Source organism: Ictidomys tridecemlineatus, chromosome 6 (genome assembly GCF_052094955.1).
Source record: "Ictidomys tridecemlineatus isolate mIctTri1 chromosome 6, mIctTri1.hap1, whole genome shotgun sequence".
Lineage (NCBI taxonomy): Eukaryota > Metazoa > Chordata > Mammalia > Rodentia > Sciuridae > Ictidomys > Ictidomys tridecemlineatus.
In genome coordinates, this window is record NC_135482.1 from 131,757,987 (window position 1) to 131,783,847 (window position 25,861).

General features: G+C 35.9%; 1 long non-coding RNA gene across 1 annotated transcript; it reads right to left on the reverse strand.

Moving 5' to 3' along the window:
- Positions 1 to 688: 688 nt before the first annotated feature.
- Positions 689 to 9,920, reverse strand: LOC144378409 (uncharacterized). Its single transcript, XR_013440063.1, has 3 exons — positions 9,838 to 9,920; positions 5,717 to 5,865; positions 689 to 2,081 (listed from the first exon to the last, which is right to left on the reverse strand). It is a non-coding gene; the product is annotated as an uncharacterized LOC144378409 (long non-coding RNA).
- Positions 9,921 to 25,861: the final 15,941 nt, after the last annotated feature.

Below are 25,861 nucleotides of genomic sequence, written 5' to 3' on the forward strand. Positions count from 1 at the left end.
AGTTTATTCAAAATATTCATCTTAGTTTTCAAAAATCATCTGTTTGCTTTAGAAATTTCATAGGATTTTGTGATACTTAACAAAATTAAATGATGTAATAGATACTGAGATCACAAATATGTTGATGAATATACACAACTCACTCTTGATGGATTGTGCCACCCACCCGGAAGAGTAAAAATAAATGGGTATAGTAGCCTGACTTTCAATAGTGTTTTTCACATTGACAACAATTTTACAGAGGTATAATTTACAGAGAGAATGTGGTGAATCTGATAAATTAGTAAATTAGAAATTGGTTATAACATCTTTTATGTTTTCATCTCTTTGAGTATAACTACAAATAAGAACTATGAATTTTTGACAATTGAGTTAATAAAAATATACTTTCTCTAAAGTACAAGGAGGCTTGTGTAACTTTACAGATATAAAGGATTTTAAACAAATCTCCATTTTATGCCATATGACAGAGTAGCAGTAGCGGAATTCATAATCGCTTAGAGAAGAAGATAATGTTTTATGTGTCACTGGAGAAAAGTGTAAAACAAATATTTTACAATTTTTTGCTAGTTCATTTATTGTTTTGATTTGACTCAAATAACCTTTTCTTGTTATTGTAATCGACTTCCTAATGCATCTTTTCAAATCGCGTGGGCAGAAACACAAAACTTTATATGCATGAATAATATAAGTTGATGTAGCAATATATTTTCTTTGTTTTCACATTTACACATCCAGCACAAATCCTAATAAAACTAGACTGGAATATATTACAATTTCATTTGGTTAGGATTCAGTTACTGACTGAGTGAATAAATATACATGATTTAAATTAAGAATGTGCAGTCCATTACTTACATGCCACCTCTTCTACTTTTTGACTTTTGCACTTACCATGTTTTATTAACATTTTGAAGTTGAAAACATGAGTAGAGTGAAAATCATACCACAAAGTTGGGGCTAGGGATTTCTTATATGTTGGATATGAAAGTCCTGGGAGCAACGGTAGAGAAAATTGTTCTCAAATGCACTGGCTGTGATTGCTGTGTCAGTGGTGTTCTTAGCTTTCCATTGTCAATAATAGGTGTTGATGGTCTAGTTCAGGGTATCTCAAAGGTGGTCAGCAGACCACTGAATCGAATCCATATTCAGTGCTTATGTAAAATGCTCACCCTAGGCTTACAATACACCTCTTAAATTTACTTGTTTGGAGGGTCAAAAACATCTGCATTTTATTAAGGACCCACAAATACACATTTTAGATTAACCTTCATATCGATTCTAACACAAATTGAATTTTGACATAATCTGCTCCACTAGTGCAAATGGTATGAATGTGATGTTCATCATGTTCCTCCTGCATCACCCATTTATGACTCCCTGACCCTCAATAGGGACTTCAGGTTTGTCTAGGTGGCTTGTCTTCAGGGTTACTGCAGCCTTCATCCCTGAGAAGCCTGAGCCCCTGATTTCCGTGACATTTAGAAACTGGGATTGCTGTGCTTGCCCACTGACAGTCACAAATGGGCATGGGGGTACCGAGAGATGTTCCAGCAGATATTCCAGACATAAATTGATGTCTTCAGTATTAGGTGGGAGTTCTCTTCCTTGTGATGTTCAGTGTTGATTTTTGTGGCCATTAAGGTAGCGCAGTGGTATACATTAATGGCCTACTGGCATAAGAAGTCCAATATGACTAAGAGGCACTCATTGCTTTGAGTTTATTTGGAATTTCAGTGCATCCTTTTGGTGGTACTGTTCCTCTTCTTAAATCAGGACCTCTAGATTCACAGACTTTAAATATATGGAGATGGAAAGCCCATAGTTTTCAAGTGAGTGGGGCTATTCTTACTTTTCTATTTCTTGATACCTACTTGAAGATATTGAGGATATTGCACCATGTAATATAACTCAGTTGAGGGATTTTACCCAAACATGGGATATTCAGTGAGTCCTTGGATAGTGATGCTGGCTAAGAAACTGTGGGCCTGAAAGTCACAGCCAAACTGTGTCATTCCTCGTGCCAAACTGTGTCATTCCTCGTCAGAATGCATGGCTGTCCTTTCCAGGATGGGAGAAGTCTGAGGCAAGAAATTTGGAAAGGAATAGTGAGTTGATCTTTTTGAGGCATAAGTACATTTTCCTTGAAAGGGAAAATTCTCAGTGAGGCACCATTACTTTTTATCACAAGAGATCTACTGGCCTTTGCTTTCAGGGAATAGATGAGTTCAGATTTAATACAAAGAACTGAGTTTGACTCTATTTATAAATCAATTTATTGACTGCATGCAGGCTATTTGATTAAACCTAAAATCTGACTGTATATACAAATTAGTTGAATTTGTAGTTATTTTATGTTCAGTTTGAGTAAACACCAACTAGATGAGCTAACTTAAATAAACACCTTAGATATTGGATGTCAGCAAATTAATGGGGAAAAAGTGGTCAAATCATTTTGGCTGTGTTGACTTATCCTTTAAAAATTTAGCTGTCATTTACTATGAAAAGGTTCAGAAACAAGGCTACAAAGCGATTGCATTGACAAACAAGGATTCCTTTTTGATTTTGAAAAGTATACTTTATAGACTACTTTTTCAAGAAAATTATCAGTCTATCAGAGGAAATAATTACTCATTTTATTTTTTCCAAGTAGTTACTTAAAATTTTAAAATATAGAATACACATATAGAGAGTTATGGAATCTCAGAATTGTGAAGACTCAGGTCCTCAACCATTTCTCCTTTCTAGTAAAGGAACTTCTTTTTTTGTCTTGTTTTGAGATAGGGTCTCATTATATTGCCTGACTCCTACCTCAGCCTCCTGAATAGCTGGAATGTCTGGTGTGCACCACCACATCCAATTCAGGAATCTCTTTATGATAGGCTGAGGATACAAAGAGCTTCAACTAGTTATGTGATTGGAAAGACACAGAATTTACATAATTGTTCATAATTTAATTTCTTTTAAATCTTTTTTAAACATTGTAAGATTCATATATATTTATAATAGAAAAACTAGACTCAAAAATAGAAAATAAGGGCTGGGATTGTAGTTCAGCGGTAGAGCACTTGCATAGCATGTGTGACACGCTGCGTTAGATTCTCAGCACCACATATAAATAAATAAATAAAACAAAGGTCCATTGACAGCTTAAAAAATATTTTTAAAAAATAGAAAGTAAAATAGCTACTTTAACTTCTCTATTTAAAAACTACTGTTAACGTTTTGTTTTCTTTTCAGTATTTCAATAGGTTTAATCGTCCTTCAAAGTAGTTGTAATACTGATATATCAGTAAAGACTCTATAATACTGATATATATCAGCATAAAAGCATTCTTATGCTATTACAGGTACCATTTTCAACCACAACCTACTTTCTCGTTCTTTCATGACTAGAAAATTAGATTGTTTCTGTAGGTTAGAATGAAGGGTAACAGTGAATTTACCTATAGATGCTTAAAAAAACCAAAGTTGATTCTGAAAGTTATCCTATAACATTGGGACATGAGGGACAACTATGTCTTTACTCATTTAAGAATCCTAATGAGATTTATGCTTTGTTTTTAGTTTGAATATATTTCTCCTTGATCATATAAATGCAGATATGAATTGGATAATTCCACTTTCTCTGATGTCAATACATACTTCAAAAGTATAGGTACTGTGCTGGGGTTGTGGCTCAGTGGTACGTAAAGTGCTTGCCTAACACATGCGAGACATTGGGTTCCATCCTCAGTGCTACATAAAAATAAATAATAAATAAAATGAAGTTAAAAATTTTGTTTGAAAAGAAAGCATAGGTACTTCATTTGTTTTTTGTTATTCTTGCTTTGAAGAGTCAACATGCTCTCTAATTTGCGCTTTGTGTGTGCATGCATATATGTGTATATATAATATAGATACGTATATATGTATATATAATATAGACACATTATATACATGTGTGTTTTATTAAGCTTTAAAAATCTGTTAGCAGATGTTTTTCCATTCAATTTGGAATATTTACAGCCATACTTCTCACCATTCCCCCAATTTTTTAATTCAAATACATCTCTTTTCTCCCATGGTTCTAATTATGTATTAGAGCTGTTCTTACTATTCTATAGTTCACTCATGTTTTTTCATTTTTATAGGTGTTTTCTTCTTGGCACTTCAAGACAGGGCAATAATTTCTACTGCCTTCTCATTAGGTTCACTGATTTTTCTACTGTAGTGTTTAATCTACTGTTAGGTCATGTAGTTACATTTTTATTTCAAATATTCTAGTTTTTATTATATAATTTCTGTTTCTATTTATAATTCCTATATTATCTGATATATTATCTAAGAACACTTATTATGCCAATCTTTTAAAAATATATAAATGTATTTAAAAATTATTAAAACATAATTTTCTACTATTTCTGCCATCTCTGGGTCTGTTTATATTAACTACTTTTTTTCCTCCTGATTTTAGGTCAGTAATTCTTTTTTATTATTATTATTAGTTGTTAAAACATTGCAAAGCTCTTGACATACCATATTTCGTACATTTGATTCAAGCGGATTATGAACTCAAATTTTTATCCCGTATACAGATTACAGAATCACATAGGTTCCACATCCACTTTTTTACATATTGCTATACTAGTGTCTGTTGTATTCTGCTGCCCTTCCTATCCTCTACTATCCCCCCTCTCCTCCCCTCCCCTCCCCTCCCATCTTCTCTCTCTACCCCATCTACTGCAAATTCATTTCTCTCTCTTGATTTTTTCCCCTTTCCCCTCACTTCCTCTTATAGGTAATTTTGTATAATAATGAGGGTCTCCTTCCTTTACCATGCAATTTCCCTTCTCTCTCCCTTTCCCTCCTCCCTCTCGTCCCTGTTTAATAATGATCTTCTTCTCATGCTCTTCCTCTCAGCTCTGTTCTTAGTTGCCCTCCTTATATCAAAGAAGACATTTGGCATTTGTTTTTTAGGGATTGGCTAGTTTCACTTAGCATCATCTGCTCTAATGCCATCCATTTCCCTACAAATGCCATGATTTTGTCATTTTTTTAGTGCTGAGTAATACTCCATTGTGTATAAATGCCACATTTAGTAATTCTTATATCTAGTCATTTTTTAATTGTAAGCTAGATGTTATAGATGCTCTATTAGTGAGACTTTATATTTTATTTTAATTTTTTCATTTAAAACAATTGAGTTTTTATTTCCTCATGCAGTCAGTTTTCTGGAGAATACACTTGTTTCTCTTGTTGGTTGTTTTTAAGCTTTGTGGAAACATATTTATAGTAGTCCTTACTGTAGGGGTATAATAGCTCTGTTCCTAGCATGTGGTCTTTCTGGGATCCCAGAATGCCTAGAGTGTTCCTTGAAGTCTCTAAACTTGAAGTTCTCTTGAAGTTCCAGTGTCTAAACTTGTTTGAAGCCCAACATCTCTCAGTGCTCTCAAGCCTCTAGAGTCTCTAACTCACGTCTCCTCGGTAGCTATTTTTTGCTAGGGTTCAAAAAGTCTTATACTCACCATTTTTGCTAAGTAATGAATTAAATTCTTGAGAAGGTCCCATGCACATTATTTAGAATCCCTTCTCTGTGTAGCTTCCTTTTGACAAATTCCAGTTAAACAGCAGCCAAAACCCTCCTCTCTCAGTGAAGCTGCTGCATGGTCTGTCTCCTTGCATTGTGTACCAGAAAGTCATCTAGACAGAAAACTGGGACGACTGTGGGACTCACCTTGTGTGTTTTCCTTTTCCAATGGGTCCCAGTTCTGTACTTCTGTTTTCTAGTAACTGAAGAGAGTTGCTTCATGTGACTCATACCGTTTTACAGTTGTTTACAATGGGCAGGCTAGTCTAATTACAACTGTATATGGGCAGTTGCATCTGGAAATCAAAACCAGTTACAATTTATGAATGTAATTGCATTTTTTTTTGTGTGTGAAAACAGTGAGATATTTTTGATCTGTACTCTGGCTTAGGAGAGGCTAGAACTTGGGTGGCAGATTCCCATGGAGGAACTGAAAGCAATCTGAGGAATTGAGACCAAGAGTTCATAAAAGATATCAAGTTCTCACCCTTTTTGAAAGAATAAAGCAAAAATAAGGATCTGCCAAAACTTATTGGGAAGAAATGTGATTCACATGTACTATAAAACTGGGCTTTGTGCGTCAATATGCTAAGGGGCAGGAAGGCCTTTAGCAATTTGGGAGTTATATTTTCTAACAGAACTCAGCATTTAACCATATGGTAGTTGCTGGATTTGTATGTCAAACTCCTGACCATAAACAAAATAGAGAAGAAAGATGCAGTATATGCAGCTTACCATTTGAGGGCCAATAGATAAGGAGTCACAAAGTGTGGCTTGGAAAATAAGATAACTGGTTGGTACAAGATCAGGGGTTTGGGGGGTAAGCAGTTTACAGATATGTATACCTACAGAATACAGACTGAGGTGAGTTCTCATTAATTGCACCCTTACCTTCCCTAATTTTCACAGTTGATGGAACTGATCTATAGAGAGGAAAAGATGGAGATGAAATTGATGAAGCTGAGGGAGCAAGATAGAACAAGAATGGCAAGCCAGGTACCAGGTCAGACCTTGAGTTGGAGTTAATGCAAGAATAATTTAGGTTCCACTTCCGCACCCTACCACCAAGCTAACAGCATGTGAGAGGAATAGGGAAAGGGGGAAGAGCAGGCTCTCTCACCATGGAGGAGATGGGCCCAAGCCAGCCAGGCTTTTGAATAGATATGATTCCCACATTTGTGATTCCCTTCTGAGGAGTTGTTCTCTCTTACATTTGTAAATACACAGGCATTCGTTTACTTCCTGCCCTTGAAAAGGCATTAGTGTAAATGGGATCAATTCAGGAAAAAAGAAAAAATTAGACTGCTAGGCCTCCAGAGATGAAAACATCCATTGGGCAGGTTTATCTGTGTTAAAGGTAGCCATCTTGTTGCAGATTGTCACACAGGATGATCCAAAAAAATAAATGTTTGGAAATAAGTAGGAGTGATGAGCTAGCTATTCTGGGTCCAAAGAGGAGAAGCTCAGGGAATGCATTATGTTCTTTCACCAAAAGTAAAGCAATCTGGGGCTTCGGCCAGAGGAGGAGTCTATGCCACAAATAAGTAAAGGATTCTTCTCTTCCTCTCTTTTGGGAAGATTCCTCAGAGGAGATTGTAGCAAGAGCACAGAAATCTTAATCCCCAAGAATTCCAGACTGAAATTGTAGGGCTGCTTTGTGTCCCCGAGGTAGTGGACCATGGCAGGCACAGACATTTGTCAAGATAGTGGTTCTCTGAGCCGTGGATGAGCAGTAGGCAGACCAGCAGGCTGGAGAAAGCTGTGTGGGGAGCCCTGTTCCCTCTTTTGATTGCACTCACCAGGATCACAGTATTCATGAGTGTGATTGTTTTCCCCTGGAAAATACTGCAGGGTCAAACTGAGGTGGCGGAGCCAGAGAGGAATGGAAAAAACAGGTCAGGAACATGCAGAACACACAGGCAGGGTTCTAGACTCACACGGAAGTGGAACCTAGGGAGTCAGCTTGATGGCTCTTTGAGGGTGAAGGAGGCTCAAGAGGTTTATGATGGGTATAATGTTAATAGGATTTCTGAAGTTTAATTATTTTTTATTTCAGTAAACAATGTAGAATATTAGCACCCTAAACCCTCTTTTGAGTCTTTAAACCTCAATAATTATATCTTTGGATTCTCTACTCTCAACGTGATTGAAGAGTTCTCAGGGTAAGTTTTTTCCTAATTTAGATCAAGATAGGCAACTAGAAAGACAAAGCATGGGCTATGTTGTCTTATTTTTGTAATAAATTTCACATTTATATAATAGTCATGGATTTGAGATTTATTATTAATAAAAGTGATTTGAAAAACAATAACAATAACAAAAGCACTGTTAATGAAGATTATTGTTCATTACTTTATTTATAGTGCCCTGTATACCACTGTACTTGGGAACATTATTTAAATGTTCAATGCCCAGAAATATATTTTAACGTTAAGAAAATTAATGCTTCCTCTTGGAGATAATTTAAATGAAATGTCTTTTGCTTCTTTTCTGTCCTGATTCAATGAATGCTCAGAGTGAAATTTGTTGACTAGCTATAATAACATTATACACCTCATTATATAGTGTCTGCTACTTATAATTTTAAATTTTTACTTTTCCACTTTATTAAGCTTATCTAAATAAGCTTTGATACAAATCACCACAAATATCAATTATTATTATAATCCATTCCTTTGGGATATAAGTAAATTTGGTAAATTAAATTACTATTAATTCCATTAATATCTTATGGATTAACATATCACATACTCTTCACCGTAATAGCTTAGTGTTACACACTTGACATAAAAATAACGTAATTATGTTGATAATCAATTTTGACCTCATGTGTTTTCTAACTTTTCTTTGGTTATAGAACAAAAAATCAAATACGTGAAAGAAAATATGGAAAACATTGGTATTTTCATTTGCCTATGTATACAATTTATTGATTGCTTTATTTTCCCTTTATTTCTTTTCATTCTGATGGTTTCTATGTAAAATGAAAAATTACATTTTCCATTTACCTCTTTTTTTCCACCTTGTCCAAAATGGATGCATCTGGGCTGTTATACTTAGTTCAAGAGTAATTATTCTTCAGTGCAAGGTGACAATTTAATCTATTTTATTATGAGCTGAATCAAATTTCCCAGGCAGTGTATTTATTTGGGGGCTTAATGCACTCCATTGACTGCCAGGGTAAGACTCTATAGTTAATTTATTCCTTTTGAGGAATTGCACGTCTGCAATGGTTCGGGTTTGCACTGAAGTGCTCCTTTAGGAAAGGGTAATGTGGGATGAGTTTTTAAGATAAGATAGATTCACAGAGCTGGAGTTTCATTGTAACATCAATTAGAATGAAAAGTATTATATAAGCCAGAGTTATTTGCATAGCTCCCAGTGACAAGAACAAGCTCTATTCTGAATTCTCTTTCTTGGTTTGTTTAGCTGACTTCCCTTCAGGGAATGAACAAGAGTTGAGACTAGATTTAGTGTAGGAATCCCTGAAAAAGATGGTAAAATCTGGAATACTTAAAAAAAAAAAAAAGGAAAAAAATGAACAGAAAAGTAATTTGCCTTGTTTAAGACTCTTCTGAATGAGGAAAGATATGCATAAAACAAACAAATAGATTGCAGGATGCTGTAAGTTAACCATCCAAGAAAGATGCTTCAAAGAATCCCCCAGTTTTGAATATTACTGCTTAGTTGTGGAAATGCTTGCACAGAATTTTTTGTGTCTGCATCTACCATTGGTGGGATGAGGATTTGTGGGACAGATTGAACGTAATTCTAATTCCAGAGTCCATCAGATTTCCAAACTTGCACATTGGTTATTATATGCATTCTAATAATCTATCAGCAATAAAGCTCACTGACACCATTCATATAACCAGTTGTCTGTTCTACAAACATCTGTGTCCCCCCTTCACTGGCACACTCCTCTGATTAGGATCCCAATCTTACATTTCATCCACTCTTCACCAACTGTCATAATGGTAGCACAGGTATCTCCCCAGCATTTTTTTGGCAAAATAATTTATTAATTCTACTACTTAGCATATTAATTAGAACTCATTACAGTGGCCTTTCCCAGCTTGCCTACTGTTGCAAATAAAAGTTCAATATGGGGACCCCAAATTCAAACTTAGGCTCCAAGGATCCTGAATTAAATACAAAGTTGAACTACTTTGCTGAAAATAAACATAAATTTACATCAAACCATAACACCTTTATGAAAGCTTCACTAAGTAGAGAAAGGAGACAATGGAGTCTATTTTGTTTCATACCTGGAACTTGCTGGGTTTCCTTTCATCCTACTGATCCTGAAGGTAACTGTGGGAGAGAACAGTGCTTAAGACCTGGAGCTGGGTTTAAACCCAGCTCTGAGACTCATTATTCAGGTGACCTTTGTTATGTCCTTCAAACTTTCTGAGTCTCAGTGTCCTGATTGTGGAGGTTCAAATTCTTTTAGCATTGGGTGGCTGGGAAGGATTAAATGTGTACAAGTTTTTGTAAACTATAATGTGTGCTAGTCATATGAAGAATATTAATAATTATTACATAATGCCATAATTTATCTCTTATAAGATATTCTGATAAAATTTGGGAGAGCAACCGATCAGATTTATTTCTTTCAAAGGTGTCCTGGGTGCCTATAGTGGTAAATAAGTAATGATGATAATAAATAAATCCAGGAATTAAGTATTTATGTATAATACTTTACAACTTCATTTGGTGGAACATCTTTCATGCCAACTATATCCCCAAACAGATTACCTTCAATAAAGACTTACAGTGATAAGCAATAAATACTAGCAGTGAGAGACAGACATTGAGATAAACAGGCAGGGGGAAAGTGCTTTTCAGCTAAATTCTGAAAAGAAATGAAGAATTTAGGGGTGAAGAGACCCAGGAGAGATGTCACAATAGGCTGACTCTACTGGAGATCAAGTTCTCACCCTCAATTTTCTTAGAGAAAAGCCTGAGGCAGAAAATACCAAGACCTTGAACCTTTGCCTGGGTCATCTCACAGGCAGCAGGTCTTCACTCTGGGAAAAAAAAAGATATTAAGTCTGAGCATGGTGAATTTCAACTTCATGGAGACTGAGAAACAGGGAAATAGGAAAGGCTTTTTGTAAATGTCTGTCCTCTGATCTACATGGACCAGAAGAGAACTACATTTTGGCATTTTATTGTCTGTAATCCACCCAACACATGCAGCTGCAAAGTTCATCACTGAAAATCAACTGGAAATCTGATTTTCAGTCTAGAGTAAGGATTTTTCAAGTTAATTCAGAACAAACTAATTCCTTACTATTTTTCTTTTTCTTTTGGTGCTCTGGCATTAAACCCAAGGCCTCTACCATTGAGTCATATCCCAAGCCTCTAAAATAAACTGATTTCTAAATCTGCCAAACATTTGCCTTTTGCTCAGTCAGTTTCAGCAATACATAGAATTGCTTTTTAAAAAATGTTTATTTTATTTTTTAGGTGCCATGTGTATAACATAAGCTCTTTGAGTAATGAATTACGTTATGTGTGTGCATATGGGTGTTTTCAAGTAGGAAATGATGATATTTAGAAGAAAAACAAAGAAGGAAATAACATGTTATTAAGGGCTACTTTTATAGAAATGAATTTTATTCTGGTCTGATTTTTGACCCTTCCTCATTCAGAGGATTTAAATTTTCATCAATTGACACTCCCCCGCCCCTCCCCGCAACAACTTTGCAAAGACAAGAGGACATGTTCATAAATTTTTATTATGTAATTTTTAGATTAAAGTAAATTTCTAAAATAAATACATAAAATAATGAAGAAAAAATCATTATAGGAATATCTACATGATTTAATTGAAATATGCTTTCTTTATAAAGATAACTACATTTATTTTCATGAAAGAATTATAGTCATCTCTTCTAATCTGCAATTTTACTTTCCAGTATTTCAGTTATATGCAGTCAACTAAAGCCTAAAATAAGAATGAAAATTTTCAAAAATATACAATTCATAATTTTTTCAATGGCACATCATTCTGAGTAGCATAATGAATATTCATTTCTTCCTGTTTTATTTTCAGCCAAAATAGTAATTTTCCTTTTGTCTAGAGTATCCACACTCTATACATTACCTTCCCATTAATCAGTTACTGTCTTTGTTATCAGATAGATTGTCATGGTATTGCAGTGTTTATGTTTAAACAAGGACAGGGTAGGGACGAAGAGCTTGAGAAGAAGATTTACATTAAACAGGGATGAGAGGCAGGAGGGAAAGGGAGTGAGAAGGGAAATCGCATGGAAATGGAAGGCGATCCTCAGGCTTATACAAAATGATATATAAGAGGAAAGGAGGGGTAAGACAAGATAATACAAATGGAAGAAATGATTTATAGTAGAAGGGGTAGAGAGAATAAAGGGGAGGGGAGGGGAGGGGAGAGGAGGGGGGATAATAGAGAATAGGACTGACAGCAGAATACATCAGACACTAGAAAGGCAATATGTCAATCAATGGAAGGGTAACTGATGTGATACAGCAATCTGTATACGGGGTAAAGTTGGGAGTTCATAACCCACTTGAATCAAACTGTGAAATATGATGTATTAAGAACTGTGTAATGTTTTGAATGACCAACAATAAAAAAATTAAAAAAAAAGAAACTCTAACAGTGTAATACTACATTATAATACCTATGTCTTTTAACTCCCTTCATTTCATCACATAGATATAGAGTCATTTTTCCTCATCACAAGAAGTATGAATATAGCACAATAAGATATTCTGAAAGAGGAAGACAGGACCACATTCACATAATTTACATCACAGTATATTATTATAATTGTTATATTTCATTTTTATTTTTACTAATCTTGTACTGTGCCTAATTTGGGAGTTAAAATTTGTCATAGGTATGTATGAATACAATGTATATATATATATATATATATGTGTATATATAAATTAGCATGTATAGAATTCAGTAGTATGCTTGGTTTTAGCCTCTCCTAGGAGTCTTGAAATGTATCCCTCACAGATGAGGGTATTAAATTCTTAATGTCCTTTTTTTCTTCTCATTTAATTGGATGTAGGTTTATTTTCATTTAAGATCCCTACATTAAACTACTTATTTCAACTTTAATAACATCGATACACTAAATTTTATCAAAGCACAATGGATTAGAATTCAAGGCCAACATGTAGTTGAGGTTGTTAAAAGTGCCCAGTATGAACACCTGACTAATGTTTGAATTAGAGTTGATGGTCATTTTGTAAGAGAGAGAGAGAGTGAGAGAAAAAAAGAGAGAGAGAGGAGAGAGAGAGAGAGAGAGAGAGAGAGAGAGAGAGAGAGAGAGAGAGAGAGAGAGGGAGAGGGAATATTCTGCCTAAATAAAATTAGGACAAAACCCAGTTTATTTATGAATTTATAAATTATTTATTTATTTATTTAATTGTTCTAGTTAGCTATGTATGACAGTAGAATGCATTCTGACACACCAGATTATTTATTTTAATGATAAATCAACTAGTGTCACTAATGCTTTTCAACCACTGTGCTCATCAACACAAGTTCTATGTTCAATGGTATATGCACAGGGAATCAATGCCTTTAAAAAAATAACTTCTGTTTAATGTGAAATTGTTCTTGTTTGGAAAAAGGAGACCAGAGACAATTTAAGAAAGGCTGAGGACACACTGGACTCCTAAAATTCTCTAAAAGATAAAGCTTTACATAAAGCTTAGTCCTCATCCTCTCTAATACTATTGACTTGTGGCCCTGGAAGAACAAGAAAGAAGTCTTTGCTTTTTAAGAGAGTTATTTTAAAAATATTTTAAGAATTTTTTATATTAGAGTAGAATCACATGATGGAAACATCTTCAAGTAGACAATTAAAAAATCTATTTTGATCTGAACATGCATTTGATGTCTTCTTCTGCACACTTGTCTTTGTCAGACAACCCAGGCTGTTTCCACACTGAGTCTACTTCTGCACTCTGCTGACTGACTCTTCTGAGCTTGGGGGAAGGTGAGTAGGAAAAGGGCAGCAGGAATGCAGGCCTATGAGAATCAGTTCAGGTAATCTCATGGTGCACGAGAAAGAGAGACTATTTTCAGTTTAAAAAGTTTTTGTTGGTGGTTTGGCTTAAAGATAAACTACCATCTTTCAATGAAAGATGATTTTACAAACCCATTGAATCATTTTTTAAATTTTTTTTTTTTACAGTACTGGGGATGAAACCCAGAGTGGTCTACCACTGAGTAGGTTCTTGCTAACGTGCTGAGGCTGACCTCAAACTTGTGATCCTCCTGGCTTAGTCTCCAGAATTTCTGGGATTATAAGTGTGCACCACCATTGGCAGCATTATTTCATCATTTTATAAAAAGCTTTAGATATAGTTCATAACCTAAAGGTTACTTTTGGGTAGCCGAGCACATATTGACAGCTTTTAGGAGGATCACAAAAGTACATTTTTTCTTTTTTCTTCCCTCTTTACTCTCCTTCCCGCCCAACACAGAGGCTATATAGTGTATATATATGTACACACACACACACACACACACACACACACACACACACACACACATATATATATATATATATGTATGTATATATATTTTATTTTATTTTTTCCTGTGCCTTGAACCCAGGGCTTTATGCATGCTAGCCAAGTGTTCTATCATTGAAACAACAACCCCAGCTCCCAAATTCCCTTTTTAAAAATTTTTTTTTTTTTAGCTGTAGGTGGAAACAATGCTTTTATTTTATTTATTTTTATGTGGTGCTGAGAATCAAAGCCGGTGCCTTATATATGCTAGGTGAGCACTCTACTGCTGAGCTACAACCCCAGTGCACCCCCACTTTTTTTTTTGATGTGCTGGGACTCAAACCTTGTATATGCCAAAAGGCAAGCACTCTTCCACTAAGCTTCACCCCCAAACCCCACAAAAGTGTTTTTCGTGGTGCTAAAAGATCAGTAATTTATTTTTGAAAAGCATAGTCAGATTAAAAATAAGTTGAAACAAAAAGTGATTTGAGGAGAGACAGTATGTAAATGAAGGAAGAAGTTAGTGCAGAGTAACTACAAGAGCAAATCGGTTTCACAGCTGCTCTTAATATGGCAAATAAAAAAGATAAAGAATGAACAAAATTGAACACCTGTGAGAGGGTTGGCTCTTAAGGGCAGGCCTCCTGACTACTTCTAAAAGATGAATCCCTAGTGCCTAGGATATGGTAATAATAGTAGTTTTTTATCTATTCCCCAGAACAACAGACAAAACAAAACAAAAATACTAAACAAATAAGAATAAGTAATATATATTAAGAAAGGAGTAATTTGACTTTTGTTCTCCTCTTTTTAGGTAGGACTCTTTACTATTTGAACTCCCTGACTGAGACTTCTTTTATAGTTTTCTTTATTTTTAAGTTGTCTTCTGGGTGGGTATTTCTGTTGGTGGTATTCTTTATAGCTCATAGGTGCAGGAGAAATGCCTCAAAGGACAAAGTGATCTGAAGTTGTTACATTAAAAAGGTTTCCCAGGCAAGAAAGAAATGGCCTGGAGTCTGCTCCTGGTTACCACTTTAATCATTCCACATCAGCTGACGGTGAAAATTTATTGGAATGATGAAGAAAAAATGCTTGAATCTGGACTTTATCAGGTTCCTTTTGCAACTTAGGAGTTCTGAATTGACGATAAGAACATGGGAAGATTTACTTGCTCTTCAGTCCTCTCAATTCCAGTACATCCAAGGAAGGATGTATGGCATCATGGAATGGGTGGGAGATGGAAAAGACTGGGTCAGGCAGGGAATCAGGAATGGGAGAGGTTTAGTGGGAGTGAGGGTGGGGGATCAGTTCAGGTTCCAGAACATTAAGGTCTAATAGTGGGATTTTGGAAAACAGTAAAGCATTTCAGAGGTCATCAGATGATAGCAATCAAGTAAAATCACACCAAGTGTTAGGAGGAGGAAATCAAGCTGACATCTGAAAGTCTGTGGTATCAGATGCAAAAGGGAACCAAAGATAGAGTGGTTGTGAAGTGAGTCAAGGTGAGAAAGAACTTGCAGGAAAGATAAGATAGCTAGCCGACTGGATTCCAGGCAGACAGGTCAAGAGAATGACAGCACCTCTCAGAAAAATAGGATGATTGGATGTTCAGACCATTTTCATCCCAACATTACAGGTTGGAATGAATCCTCTCTGCAGAACCCTGTGGTCAGTTGGGCACACATAGTAGGGTGAAAAGCCCAGGGATGTTCTTGTGTATGTTTTCCTATGACCTAAGCAAGTTTCTCAGCTCAGGAGTGGGGGCCTGGGAGAGGCTTTGCCACTGAAAGGAAAAGAAAGGAAGAAATGAGAGAGTTGACCTTATAGAACAATCTATTCCAGGAGCAACTCTGGGATATGTTATATATATCTGTTATATATATAGGATATAATATATATATATTATAGGAAGAGAGTACATTTTTTTTTGTAAAAAATAGGGAACTTTCAAACTGTGTCTTCTATTTTAAAAGAAGAGAAACTCAGTTTATTCTCCTTAATCTAAACCCTAGATACACAAGGGAAGTTGTCCATAGTGAGTTATTTTCATATTTATTGATCCCAGGAGTCACAAAGAGAGTAGCACTTCTTAGGCCCCTGAAGAGCACTGTAGATGTTCCTCTGTGGTTAGACTGACTGCCCCAGTAACTCAGACATGACACCATTTCTTTGGTGATTCCTATAATGTCTAAACCATAACCTCCATCTCCTCTTCTTCTTCTTCTTCTTCTTTTTTTTTTAAGATCTTGTGATAACACAGCACATTTGACTATGCCTAAAGTATTCAAGTAGTGCTGTTGGCTATAATTAAGTTCTTGCATTACAAATTCTTCTTTCCAAGTCTTACTATCTTAGAGACTTCTAATCCCACTGGGCTAAACATTATGGAAATTGTCAGCATGAATGCAAATTTTTCTGTTCTTGACTAAATATTTCCAATCAAACAAATAATTTTTTCCCCTCTTATTATAGCTTAGGTATAAGGAAATGGATTTGGGGTATGTTTGAAAGGCATTCCCCAAAAGTAATCTGAGCATAAAAAATCTGAGACAAATGTACACAAATAGAATATTTATCTAGTTTTCAGGTGTTTGGGAAAATAACTGAATACTTCTAGTACCACAGAATTTTCACCTGTGTTTTTAAACAAACTCAGTGTGTAACCATGAAATAATATGAAAGCATATTGTTGATGGTTTGGATTTCTTTTTTTTTAAGTTTGTGGAAATTTAAGATGATCAATATAGTAATCTGACTCAGGCTACAGTTGAAATGTTTATTTTCATTTCCCTGTACCTTGAAGCTAATGGAATAAAAATAATTTATTGGTTTATAAAGGTATTAAAAATTAAAAGTTTTTATTTTATATTTTATTGTAGTAAAAATGCATAATATGAAATATAGCGTTTGACCACTTAGCATTTGTACAGTTCAGTAGTACTAAATATGCCCACATTGCGTAACCATCTCTAGAACTTTTCACCTGGCAAAACTTCAATTTGTACCTACTAAGCAACATCCCATTTTCCCATCCTTCAACCCCTGGCAACTATCATTCTACTTTCTGTTTGGAGGGATAAGTAATTATGGAAACTTCATACAAGTGGGACCATGTGGTATTTGTGTTTTGAATTTGACTTATTTCAGTTAGTATAACTGAAAAAGGGATTCAGACCATTTTCATCCCAACACTACAGGGTGAAATTAATCCTCTCTGTAGAACCCTGTGGTCAGCTGGATACTCAGAGTAAGGTAAAAAGCCCAGGGATGTTCTTGTGTATGTTTTCATTCTTGGTGTAGCATGTGTCAGAATTTCCTTACTGCTTTTTCCTGGTTCTTCTGGGGATCAAATCCAGAGCTTCATACATACAAGGCAACTGTTCTGCACTGAGCTACATCTCAAGACCCTGAAATTTCCTCTTTTTAAGGAGGAAAAATGTAAGAATTACTAATATTTGATTTTTTTGATGCTTATTCAGTATTTCCCTTTGTTTTCTAAATTATTAACCAAAAGATACACTTCCTTAAATGGAATATCCTGGTATGTTCTTAAATTGGTTTTATACTTACTGAAATTCATTTTGGGGGGGTTTTAAGACAATTTAAAGCTATAGGTCTTTGACTTTGGCTATATGGCTTGAGAAAGTGATCAGTTTTTGTTGTTGCTGTTGTTGTTATCTGTCCTTAGGTGAACAGTTTTTTTACAGCCAGTTTTCTAGATAGTACAAACTGGCAGTGGCTGTTTGCTCCCAGCTCAGAGTAGCCCTAATCATCCATATTGGCCTTGTTCCTGACATGGATGCTATTGCACAATGTTTTTCCATTCTGACCCTGTGAGGAATTTTTCTCTCTGCTGTTGCAGTTCTGAATATTCAAACCCATTTTAAGCTCTTAAATGTGGCTATGATGCCATCATCTGCCTCTGTAGTTATTTCAGTGTGTTCTTCAACTTTCCTTCTCTTTCCATCCTTATATTGTCTTCTGTCTCCTAGACTCTCCATAATGCTCCTTATTTTTCAAAGAAAAGATTTATCTTTCTGACAAATGTGAGCTCTGACCAGTAGGTATATTCTATCCAGCCACCAAATTTTATGGAACACTTCTGGGTATCAGACCGACAAAGCAAAGGCTCAGACAGTGCTTGGATTCATGATGGCAGATAGATAGGCATAAAATTGTAAGGCAACGTGGAAATGGGAGAAGAGCCTGTCACCTTTGTGAGGGACACCCGTGAGGAAGAACCTTGGTGTATATAGGAAAATGAGATCAGATCTTGTCAACAAGGCAACACATAAAATCAGTCTTAAAGAATGTCTACAAGTAGGCTGGAAAAAATTATATTTTTGACATACTTTCTCTTCTTTTCAATTATTTACTGCCTGGTAAGAATACTCTTTAAAATGCATAGACCTTCCCAACCACAAAGACACATTGGATAAAATCAGTAACTTTTCTCAGGTATACTTGTTTGGTCTGGTTATACTGGTGCCTCTGCATTTTCTATGAGATATTAAGTTTATTTTTGAGGTCTTATTTTGTTACATGAAAGAATCCTGAGTGATCTACGAAGATGGCTTCTGATGAGCTAGCAAACTCTAATTAATCTGGATCATTGACACTAGGCGTGAACAAAGTAAATAAAAGCAAGTTTTGGTAAGGCATGGAAAACAGCAAGAAGGCAGGAGGAGCTTGGGAAAGGGCTGACTGGAAATTCTCTAGTGGAAAGGGGAGGGGCAAATTTGAAGTACAGGGAATGCCCTCTGAGTCACATTTTGTAGTCGAGTTTTAAGGGATGTTTCGGCAATCTCCAACAATTATTGCCCCACCTGGCTTACAAGCAAGTTGAGAAGTAAAGCAAGGAATACATATGAGAAAAAAATATCCCCTTTGTCACTGGTAAAGTTCAGATCAAATGGACTTTAGACTGTCACTGTGCAAACTTGCTGATTTTGAACCCAGAGCTGGGTGGACTTGCTCCCCAGCCCCATCTTGGCAGCACTAGACTGGGACCGCCCATTCCATAGGGTAAGTTCTCTAACTCTTCTCCAGATTCACCAAGCACTTATGGCCAGTCCTCCTGCCCTAGCCTGGAGTGAGGAAGCTGGCTGTGGAGTCTGGAGTGGTGCTAATGTTTTTTTCCCAGGAAGGAACTATGGAAAACATGAAAGAATAGAACATTCCCCTCCAACTAGTTGCCCCACTTAATTTTTTTCTTCTGTTTTTAGGATGGAATTCATTATCAGTATGGATGACACTGCCTTTCTGTTCTGTTCAGTTACAACTTTTGTTTTTGGCATTGAAAATTCCCCATTTTCTTGGCAGTGAATCTAAGCCTGACCCATCTACATTCATTCCTTGCTGATTATGAAAGTCTCACCAAAGTTCTCCTAGTTTTTTCCCCTTTACTTTACCCCTTCTCCTCCTATTTTTTCCTTGTGTTCCTCTTTCCCTTCTGTCTTTTCTTCCTATGGATAGATCTCATTTCTTAAAGCACAATACAGCAAAGTATAGCAACTAGATGTGTTAGAGTCATTGATGCTATTATCATCCTCTGCTCTGGTACCATTAGCTCTTTGGTATTCAGAATATGAGATTTTGTCTGGTGCAAAGTTGATTAGCTCGCCTCTTGATACAGTGAATGCAAAAATGATGGCCATTACCTGGTTCCAGTGCTAAGGTGTAGCTGCAGTGGTCAAAGATTATAAGACATTTAAATGAGCCTTTACACTGGTTTTTAAGAATCATCTCCTTTGTGTTTCAGTTTTCTCTGTGTAGCACTGCCTCTGTGAGGTGTACGGGAACCGCAGGGACTAAAAAACAAAAAATGGAGTGAATTGCTCTCCAAGGAAATCTCCCTAGGAAGTGTGAACCACTTGGAGTTTGTGAATGATTGGAGTTTGCGACTTGTCATGAGATAAAAATCAATGTGAGAATGAAAAGTAATGAAAACAAAACCTTGTCCCCAAGAGTAAAGTTGAATTGGGGCAACTAGGTATTCTGATAGTCAAATTTCATAATCTGGATTGATTTCTAGTGAAATTTAAAAGCCATCAATTGGTACAAGGCTATGAATATGTAAAAGTACCAGGAGAGGTGATTCTAATCTAAATGAAAGCCAATGCCATCAATGCTAATTTGTTTTCTGTTTTGTTCATGACACACTAAAGCAGCTAAGATGGTTTTTGCTGTTGTTGTCACTCATTTTTCAAATGAAAGAATACCAGTAGTTTCAACATCATGATTTTTAAAAGTAACTTCTGCATAGATATGCATATTTGGAAAGCACACAGAACAGCTCTTGGAAGATAGTAAGTGTTGCATGAGGATTTTGCTAAATAAATAAACCATATTTGCCAAAATTCACTAATGTATTGGCATTGTTGATCATTTATAGTTTGGGTAATCATCTTTTAGCAGTAGGGCCTCTTCTAGTATTGCTGGGTTAAAGGTTCTTCTACAATATGGATTATACATGTGTGCATAGTCTCCTCAGAGGCACACAAACATAGGAACCATTGTAAATACGAAGAAATTATACAGAAGGCTAATGAGAATTTATATGTTGATTAATAATAAGAGAGTAAAGCAAATTAACTGAAGGTAAAGCAAACTATTAAGAAGAGTCAGTCATAACAATGCTTAAGATACCTGTGAAATTCAATGCTTAAGATACCTGTGAAAAGTTTGTTGATTCGTCCTCTCTGTTACATGTCTCTGTGGAGATTGGTACAACCACTTTCGGAGTTTAGGCTATATAAAAACTGATGAACCAACGGGCCTCAGAACCCTCAGGTTTGGCTAATTATCCTGTATTTCTACAACATAAAGAGGTAGTTTTTACTCTGTGCAGGTTTTCATATTAGTAATATGTAAGTACAGACTACCATGAGGAGAGGGGGGATGATTTCTTATTTATTGTGTCTTGTGGAAGTTTTGAATTTTGAATTGGACAAGACTTAGAGTTTCCTTTTGAAATCGTTTCAGTTATAGCTATTTGGTTCTTTTAAATCTTGTCCTAAGAAATCCTAAAACTTAAGGGAAGGGGAGTATTTTTGTTTTCCATAAACAAAAAGTGGTCATTCTATGATAAGAAGTACTTTAAAATGTATTTAGAAGGTGATGAACTAAAAAGATGTAATGAGAGAAAAGATGCAGGTTATATACCTGCAGAGAGGAAGAAAAGTTTATCTTGGTTTATGGTTCTAGAAGTTTGGTCATTGGTTGGCTGACTCCACTGCTCTGGGCAGAACATCATCAGAGAAGGGCGAGGAAGAAGAGTGCTTCTCTGCTTATGGTGGCCAGAAAGCAGAAAGAGGAAAGGAGGAGAACCTGCAGGAGAGATACACCCTTCCAGGTTACCCCCCTCCCCATGACCCACCTTCTCCAACCACACCCCACCAGCTTACAGTTACCACCAGTCAGTCCATTCCAACTAGGATGGACCGCTTAGTTTACAGCTCTCACAATCCAATAATTTCACTTCTTAACATTCCTGCATTAACACAGGCATTAGGAGACACCTCATATCTAAACCATAGTAAGATGGGAGAAGGAAGAAACTTACAAAAGATGAGTTTGGGAGTGCCCTGGCTACCTTGGACACTTGGTCTGGTAAGAGCATATGTTAGAAGCTCAAATTAATTTTGGGAATACCTATTGTGTATACTGTGAATGTTTAGAGCCCTTACTCAGAATGGCCTATAAAGTCCTCTTTTTATATATTTAACCAAAACAGTTTTTGACTTTTGAGTCTAAAATAGGATGTGTCCTTGCTTTAGGCAGGTTTGAAGTTGGCTTTCAGAAACTAAAGTGTATAGAAGTTATTTATTTACTATTGGAATTTAGGTCACCCAAAACTATTTCTCCTCATCTTTGTGGTAACTGGAGTTTTTGTGTAGCCTCCTGCTTCACACTTACAAACATTTCAAAGAAAGAGAGAAAAATGGCTGTAAAATTTGGAGTTTTTTTGTTTTGTTTTGTTTTGAATCTGTGCCTTGTGCTTCCACATATATTATCCCATTAAATATCACACTAGCACTTTTAGGGGTATTTTATCATTTCCAGTTTGCCTGGGAAGACACAGAAAGTTAGAGACATGAAATATGTTGCTCATTTCCACATAGCCAGTGATGGTGACACAGAGAGTCCACACATGCCTAATTCCAGACTCTGGATGTGTGTTCTTTCTGCTGTTCATACTCTCACGATAGCATTTGCCATCACCCTCCATGTTGCCTGGTGCACTGTGATTCTTCTGGCAGAGAGAGTCCCAACTCCTGTTCCTCAGTGTTTCTTCCTGCTGTTTTTTCTGATGATCAAATCATGATATATTATCAGTGGGTATAAGTGACTTTTAACAAAAGCATATGTCTTAGTCCTGAAAAGAAAAAAATGGCTGAAATTCAGAGCTTCTTACTATGCTATACATCATTGCCTGTACAATGCTTGTGGGCAGGAGAATTTAGGCTGTAAGGATATGGCACACGGTAGAATTCTGTGTATACAGATGATTTGCAAAACTGTATTGTGTGGATGAATCAGTGCATTGATGTGCAGCATCAACTTCAACAGAAAGGCAGTTTAAGTAGATTTCCACTTGTGACATTCTTCTGTTTCTTTTCATGCTAGCAACACTATCTGTACAAATGCAGGGTTTGAACCAAACAAAACAAGATGGAATTGAAGAAATTATGTATGATGAGTGTGTTCGGTGCTTTTTAGATTTTGAGCAATTTATAAAGTCATACTTTCTGATTGCAGATAAATTCTTTTGTCCCTGAGAGTGCATTTTGACATTTGAATGAAGATGGTAGTGTGAGGTGGTTGCTGAACTCAAGCTGTGTTAAACTGCCTGACTACTCTGCTTTATTGTTTGTGACGAGAGGTAAGGCTAGGTGATAGCAGAATAAAATATTGATGAAAATGCACTGAAAATGTGTTAAAGCCACGTATTTTGAAATGTATGTAGAGCTCTTTGAAGTGAAATAATGGTTTTAAGTGAATTCATAAAGATGTTAGCACATCTCTTTAGTGATGAAATTGTAGTGACAGTGAAATTCCTAACCTCACTCAAGAGCGTAGATTAACGATAGGGTTTATTAATTCTACAAATTTAAAAATAATTTAATAATAACAATGTAGGACATATATGCTACAAGTACTGATTTTTTTCTTGTAAATCTCTTTAATATTGGCATGACCTAATAAAGATGCATGTGACTATCATAAGATTTACACAATGCTAAATATTTTTAGATTGATTTCACCAAGAGAGATTGGAGAACACTCCTTCAGAAGTCTCAGGAGAAAGGTTTTAGCATTTTTTTTGATAAAGACTCATATGCACACAATAAACAACCTCAAGTATAATATCATTTGAACACTTAATTTGGTTACCTTTTAACCTTCATAAAATGTTAGACCTAGATTTCAAACTTAATAAAGGAGGTGACGTGGATGTATCTGTGTATGTCCTCTGATATAATGCAGATCTTATAGTCTTTCCTCAGAATAACCAACTCCCAATTATTTTCAAGGAAGACATCATGGGAAAAAAATACAATAGAAACAAATGGGTAGGCATTAAGATTTTTAAAAAGCATTTGTGTATTAGGTCACTTATCTGTCCATTTGGCAAGGATCTATTTGAGAAGAAGCTGTATTTTGATGATAGCTCATATACACAGTTTTATGTTGATAGAACATGGACAGAGGAACGGTATGAGATGGACAGCTAGATGGAGCTGGCTTTCCATTAGTTAGAAGCTTTTACATTGCTAGAAAAGCAAACTCTGATGGTTTGTTTAGATTTGTTCTGGAGAGAAAAATAAAGGGAACACTCAAGTATTCTCTCTGGTGGACTGGTAATGACAGTAAATGACGAGTCCCATTACAAACAAAAGCAGAATAAATTGTCACTTAATTGAACATGATGATGCAAAGATTGCCAAGGGGCTTGATTTCCGGCAAGAAGTATTTTGTTAGAAGCATCTAAGATCACAACTGAGTCCTAAATTTGCATTAACCCTAAATCTTGAGTGTGTAATTGCCTTACTACTAGGTAACTAGATTATGTTGGTGAAATGTTTTAAATGGAATATCTGGGGATACATACAGCACAGTCAATTTTCTTTATTAAATGAATTTATTTTTGGATGCTTTCTATTTTATGATAGCAACTATAAATTTATTTTTATACATATTAATAGAGAGATTTTCTTCTAAAGTAAGTTAGATCCCAAACTAGTATATTTTTAGATTTAGAGATCAAATGCTCAATACTGTTTTGCTAACGACAAAATAACTGATAAAATTCCTCATTTCCTCTTCCTCTCTGCCCCCAAATTTTGATTACATTGGATTTCAAGTTCTAAGAATTTTTATGGGTCTAATAATATGACTCAAATGACAGCAAGTCCATGATTTTCTGCTGAGACCACACTGCTCTGGACATTGTCCTGTGTATTTTAGAGGTGGGTCTCCAACACCTTAGGGCTTTGTAAGGGAAAATCCCAAAGACATGCTGCCTTTGATAGAGGAAGAAAAAATATATTACCCTGGACATTTATTCACATAACTTTAATGCATTTTCATGGTATTTTAGGAAAGAATTCAGAATCAAGGACACAGGAATTTTGTTGGGTTCTCCATTCAGGTATATAGCCTGCCAGTGGTGGGTTTTGAATCTCTCTCTCAGTTCTTGTCAAAACATGGTCTGTGAACTGCTGGGGTTCACTGAGGTCTTCTCAGGGATCCACATGTTTAACATTATTGACATACAACACAAAAAGCATCATTAGCCCTGTCCTTTGTGGTGATAATTTGTACTGAGGGCAGGTGTCTCATGGTTGATAGCTGCAGTCGTCTTTGGATTCTTCCCTCACTTGCAGGATGTATTGGATGAAGTAAAAATAACTGATATTACTGAACCTCAATCCTAAGTACACCTCTTTAGTATTCTATTCATAAAGTGTAAAGTATCCATAAAAACACTGTTTTATACTTTATCAAAGTATCATGGGTGTCTCAAGGAAAAGAACAGTTGTGATGTTTTACCTTTTATTTTTTAAGTTTATTTTCCAGGTAAATACATTTTTTTCCTTTGAAGAATGACTGTCAGATACACCATGTTCATTCATAGTTGGATATTTGGCAATCATTTCTTAAAAATAAAATGAACTGTCTCTTTAAGGCAAACAACTCATAATTTTTATTTCCAATGACAAATTCAAGCTTTTGAGCAAAACATAGAATTTTAGAAAATTTTATATGCCACTATAAACTTGACTGCTTCCTAAAATCAAGCTTTTTTTTAAAAAAATTTATAGTTGTAGGTGGACAGTATGCCTTTATTTGTTCAGTTTTTTAATCCTGTGCTAAGGATTGAACCCAGTGCCTCACACATGCTAGGCAAGCTCTCTGCCACTGAGCTACAGCCCCAGCCCAAGCCTTTTTTTCTGGGCATGTTGTGCATGCCTGTAATCCCAGCTCCTAGGGAGGCTAAGGCAGGGGAATCACAACTTCAAGGCCAGCCTTGACAATTTAATGAGACTCTGCCTCAAATTAATAATAAAAAAGAGTTGAGATGTAGCTTAATGGTAGAACCCCTTAGTTCAACCCTTGATAAAATTGGTAGGAAAATTAAAAAGGTAATTTTTGGGCTGGGGATGTGGCTCAAGCGGTAGTGCGCTTGCCTGGCATGCGTGCGGCCCGGGTTCGATCCTCAGCACCACATACCAACAAAGATGTTGTGTCCGTTGAGAATTAAAA